This window comes from Rhinopithecus bieti, unplaced genomic scaffold (genome assembly GCF_001698545.2).
Source record: "Rhinopithecus bieti isolate Rb0 unplaced genomic scaffold, ASM169854v2 scaffold_1555, whole genome shotgun sequence".
NCBI lineage: Eukaryota > Metazoa > Chordata > Mammalia > Primates > Cercopithecidae > Rhinopithecus > Rhinopithecus bieti.
Window position 1 is genome coordinate 118,663 of NW_016803428.1, and position 5,572 is coordinate 124,234.

Sequence of the window (5,572 nt, forward strand, 5' to 3'; positions counted from 1 at the left end):
TTTTTTTTTTTTTTTTGCATAGATGACTTCCCAGAAATGACTAATTTATCTATGTTATTTGGATCGCTCAAGTCCCTGTATGCAAAGAATCTTCTTAAACTTAGCAGGAAGGATGCTCAGGATCCAGATATTTATCTGCCTTGTAGAGTGACCACTCATCCTGGTCTGTCTGGGACTTTCCCGGATTTAGCACTGGAATTCCCATATTCCAGGAAATCTCTGTAGTCCCAGGCAAACCAGGATGGTTGCTCACCCTAGCCTTAGGTGAAATCCCTAGAAATAGAACCCTATTTAGATAGATGGGGCTTCTTGAAGAAGTAATTTGTTCAGCTGAAAGGGAGTGAGGGAAGCAGGATAAAGTAAGAAGGATACCGGTCAAGGAGTTAAGTGAGAAGGAAGAGAGTCACTTCAGCCTGATCCCACAGGGAGCTCTGGAGAACAAATTGTCCCTACCTTGAGATAAGGGGACTGGGCTTTTTTTTTTTTTTTTTTTTTTTTTTTTTTTTTGGAGACAGAGTCTCACTCTGTCACCCAAGCTGGAGTGCAATGGCGTGATCTCGGCTCACTGCAACCTCTGCCTCCCGGGTTCAAGCGATTCTCCTGCCTCAGCCTCCACAGTAGCTGGGACTACCATGCCCAGCTATTTTGTTTGTTTTGTATTTTAGTAGAGACAGGGTTTCACTATGTTGGCCAGGCTGGTCTCGAACTCCTGATCTCATGATCCGCCTGCCTTGGTCCCCCAAAGTGCTGGGATTACAGGCGTGAGCCACCGTGCCCAGCCGGGGCTGGGCTTTTATTTTCCCATGTGAATTAATCATTGACTGTGGATTTCTGGGGAGTAGGAGATAGCAAAGCAGTTCCCATTTGGCCAAGAGAGGATTTCTGGTGAAAGGAGCAATGAGGCCTTAGCAACCAACACTCACAACAACTGCAGCTGGATGAACCAGCTCAGTAAAAGGGATCTGAGTGGAACAACAATAGTATTAACCTCTCCTAGATTTTTATGAAGCTGCTATCATACCCCATGCATAATCTGGCTTTGGAGCTGAATGGACACATTTAGCTGGATCACTAACCGCCACTCCTTTGTCACGTACTTAAATGGAAATTAGCCCGGTGGCATGGAAGAGATGAGACAAATGTCTGTTTCTTTCTTATTTCATCTTCCTCATTGTGACAGATTCTTCTAGGCCTTGTGAGGACCTAGGGCAAAGAGACCAGCACCAGAGTTCTGAATCAGTTTTATAACATGGGCACTATTTTGGTGGAATGCTGGCTCTGAAAGGTATATTTTTACACTACCCAGAAAATGAAGGCATTTGTGAGTTTGGCCTGGGATAGCATTTTGTCATCTGTCCAAAATACAAAGCTTTGCACAACAGGAATAGTGGAATCACATCCCTGTGGGCAAAAATCATTACTTTCGTTTTTCCATTTGGATGTTTTCCATTTTCAGAACACAACCAGTTTGGGATTACAAAGTACTTTCTGGTGAGAACTTTGAAGTGAGGACAAAAGGCATTTTGTTCTTTTGTAGACTTACATAAACTGTTCCTGGTTTAAAACCATTCTAGATTTTAAATAGACTTTCAGATATCTGCAGTAAAAATCATCTTGATTTCAGTCTACTGCAGGTACTGCTCTGTTATGTGCTATTTCTCCTTAAGACTGTATGGGACAGGGATAGGCTTAGGTGATAAGGAACATTTTCACGATATAGAGAAGCATAAAGAATAACGTGGGCTGGGTGTGGTGGCTCACACCTGTAATTCCAACACTTTGGGAGGCTGAGGCGGGTAGTTCATGAGGTCAGAAGTTCGAGACCAGTCTGGCCAACATGGTGAAACCCCGTCTCTACTAAAAATACAAAAAATTAGCCAGGCGTGGTGGCACACACCTGTAATCCCAGCTACTCAGGAGGCTGAGGCAGGAGAATCGCTTGAACCCGGGAGACAGAGGTTGCAGTGAGCCGAGATCGCGCCATTGCACACCAGCCTGGGCGACAAGACGAGACTCTGTCTCAAAAAAAGAAAAGAATAACATGGAACAACAGACACCATGAAACATATGTTTGCTTCTTTCTGTATATACATTTGCTGCCATAGACTTCGAACTATTACAGTATCATAGCTTCTCTCTTCTCTCCACCTAACACCTTCTACTTATAGCTTCTACTTTCTTATGACTTCCATTTTCTTCCTTTGTTACCTGACTTTTTAAATTCCCCACCCATCTGTCATCTGTTTATCTCTGTGTATTACAATCAAGCTCTCCAAGAAAAAGCATCTGATTGTATTATTTATTATCCATCTAAGGGTAATGCCACCTCACAGGCCACAGGCCAGACTGCAAACCAGGCTTTCTTGACCTGGGCACTATTGGCATTTGGGGCCAGATAATTAGTGGAATGCTGGCTCTGAAAGGTGTATTTTTACACCTTTCAGAAAATGAAGGCATTTGTGAGTTTGGCCTGGGGTAGCATTTTGCCATCTGTCCTAGAATACAAAGCTTTGCATAACAGAAACGGTGGGATCACATCCCTGTGGGCAAAAATTGCTCGGGGCTGTCCTGTGCATTATCTCTGGCCTCTACTCACTACATGCCAATAGCACTTCCCTCCCTTAGTTGTGACAACCAAAAATGTCTCCAGACGTTGTCTGTCTGATGTCCCCTGTTGGGTGAAATTGCCCCTAGTTGAGAATCACTCCTTTATACCAATGCCTGCACAATTTGTGGTAATGAAAATCATGTGGAACACTAAATACAGTGACCTATGCCTGAGGAATTATTTGAAGTTGCTTTTCTGCATCCTTAGGGACCCTTTAGTCTCTCAATGAAAGGGAGTGTCCTCAGCAGCTCAGCAGAAGTCTTCAGGAATTGCCTCAGCTGCCTCACCCAAACTCATACCCCTTATGTGGGCAGCTCTTCCTGATCAGTGTAGGAGAATAATGACTTGACCATTTTGGCCCACCTCAGGAGAACATTAACATTCTAGCTCAAGAGCTCCCATGGGGTTGAATGAGACTGTCAGTGGGTCTGCATTCAAGCTTGACTTCTCCCTATTTCCATTCCTGTTTCTTTCACTTCCCTTCCACAGTTGTCTACCCCAAGAGCACACTTTACTCAATATCCTGCTCTCTAATCATTGCCTTAGAGTTGGCTTCCTGGAGGAAGCCAATCTGTGAGGGGGCAATGAAACTGACAGGCATTTAGAAGCATCTGAGGAAAAGGTATTGTAATAGGCCCATTACAGTCACTGGGTAATTTGATTTACTCTTGCTTTCATAATGGGGTTATTTTGTCCAGGGTAAGTAGTGATTATTATTATTTAAGGTGTCCAACCTCATGATCTCCATTAATAGGTAAAGACTTTGGGGACAGCATAAAATTACATCAATCTCTTACCTTAAACCTTAAGCTCAGCAGCATACATGCCCATGACAGGCAAGAGTTAGAACGTAAGATGGTCAGTAACATAGATCTTGAGAGGAAATATGTTGGAGTGTGAGCACTTTAAAGGCATAGGACATGCATTACTTTTTTATTAAAAATAATTTTGCATATAACATAACATCTTGCATATTAGATGCAGGATATACCTTGACTGAATGAATAGCTGGGCACTTAAAAGATTGTTCCCAGTCTAATAAAATGAAAGAACTTAGCCTAGTGCTTAGTCTAATGTCCAGAAAGAGTTAATGAACTTCACTTTATTTTCAGTCAGTTAAGAATTGATTCACTTTGTTACTCAACAAATGTCTACTGAATGACCAATATAAATCAAACTCTAATCTAGGAACTGGGGAAACAGCACTAAATAAAACAAAGTTGATTTATTGTGGAGCTTAAATTTTAACAAGAGAAGATGGACAATCAGGTCACGGTAAGTTTGATTTTTAAAAAAAGAATAAAGCAGGCTAAAGGGGCTAGAGGATGGGAGAAGGGGACCCTTTTAGTGGAGTGGTCAGGAATGGTGACATTTCAGTAGAGATGTGAGGAAGTACACCAGTCAGATATTGGGGGACAAAGTGTTCCAGGTGGAGGAAACAGTAAAAGTAAAGGATCCAAGATGGAGCATGCTTAGAGAGTTTGAGAAATATCAATAGCAAGGAAGCCAGTACGTGGGAAGCCAAGGAAGAAAGATGGTGAATGATAGGAGGTCAGTGAGTGATCAAGGGGCAGACGAAGAAGGGTCTTATCAACTATGGTTGGCTATCGTTAAAAGCCTTTGGCATATATGCTTTGTGAGAAGGGAAGTCATAGAATTCTGAGCTAAGAAGTGACATGGTGCCTATAGCATTGTTACTTACTGTGCCTGTAGTATTCTTTCATTCATTCCTATATTTATTAACAAACACTAGTCCCCTGAAATATGAAGATAAAAAAAGAGAGAATTATCGCCTTGGGACATATAAATACTAATCACAAAAGACAAACCTATAAAAAAATGACTTCCTCCAATGGTAGTAAATAGTGGGTGCTATAGGAGTAGAATGGAAGGAGGAATCCATTCCACAGTGAGGGAAAGGAGATGTTCTATCTAGGTGAGTATTAATACGTATTGTCCCTGAGGCTACATGCAAAGCAAAAGTAGAGGGTATTCCTTTTGATAGGAACTTAGCAAAGAATGTTTATAGTTGCTTGGTCCCTGATCTCATTTAGCAAGAGTCAAAAGATGCATTCAGTGATGAAAAGTCAGTTTCTTCCTTCTACTTAGCCATTCAGATAAGATGAATATCTTGGGCCGGGCGTGGTGGCTCACGCCTGTAATCCCAGAACTTTGGGAGGCTAAGGCAGGTGGATCACCTGAGGTCAGGAGTTCAAGACCAGCCTGACCAACACGGTGAAACCCCATCTCTACTAAAAAATACAAAAATTAGCTGGGCATGGTGACAGGCACCTGTAATCCCAGCTACTTGGGAGGCTGAGGCAGGAGAATCTCTTGAACCCAGAAGGCGGAGGTTGCAGTGAGCCGAGATTAAGCCATTGCACTCCAGCCTGGGTGACAGAGCAAGACTCTGTATCCAAAAAAAAAAAAATAGATGAATATCTCCCTTTCCAGTTTCGTGTGTAGTCTCCTTATAGCCCTTCTGTTCGGAAAAGTGATGTCTTATGTATGTATAATGAATATAAATACAGGTTTTAGAGAGCGTTAATGTTTTAATGAGATAGAAATAGGTAGACAAGAGAGAATAATTGAAGGATTAGTCAGCATGAGGGCAATTTGATGTGGAAAGACAAAGTCTGAGCAGGAAATGACTGTGAAAAAAAATTTAAAGAGGAATGGAATGAAATGAGCTCATTTATGGTGTGAGTTAGGGACAGAAGGGATTTATTCTCCAGAGGTGAAAAGTGAAGGAGTTCACATTATAGAATTTGACCTAAACCAGTTATCAAGGGAAAGAAAGTAATTCAAAAGACTTGGTCCAGGAGGTCTGGAGCAGATACATCTATTAGAGGAAGAGATAAAGTTTTAAACTGCATCTTCAGTTATTCCTGGAACCCAACACAAAAGCTCATGACAACCTTGTTATCTTCAGAAAAAAAAAAAAAAAAAAAAAAAAAAAAAAAA

At 41.7% G+C, this 5,572-nt stretch overlaps 1 long non-coding RNA gene across 1 annotated transcript in view; it reads left to right on the plus strand.

The window, feature by feature from the left end:
• The window catches only part of LOC108536842 (uncharacterized), a 128,406-nt gene that overhangs the window by 101,838 nt on the left and 20,996 nt on the right, over nt 1–5,572 (plus strand). The window lies entirely within an intron of this gene.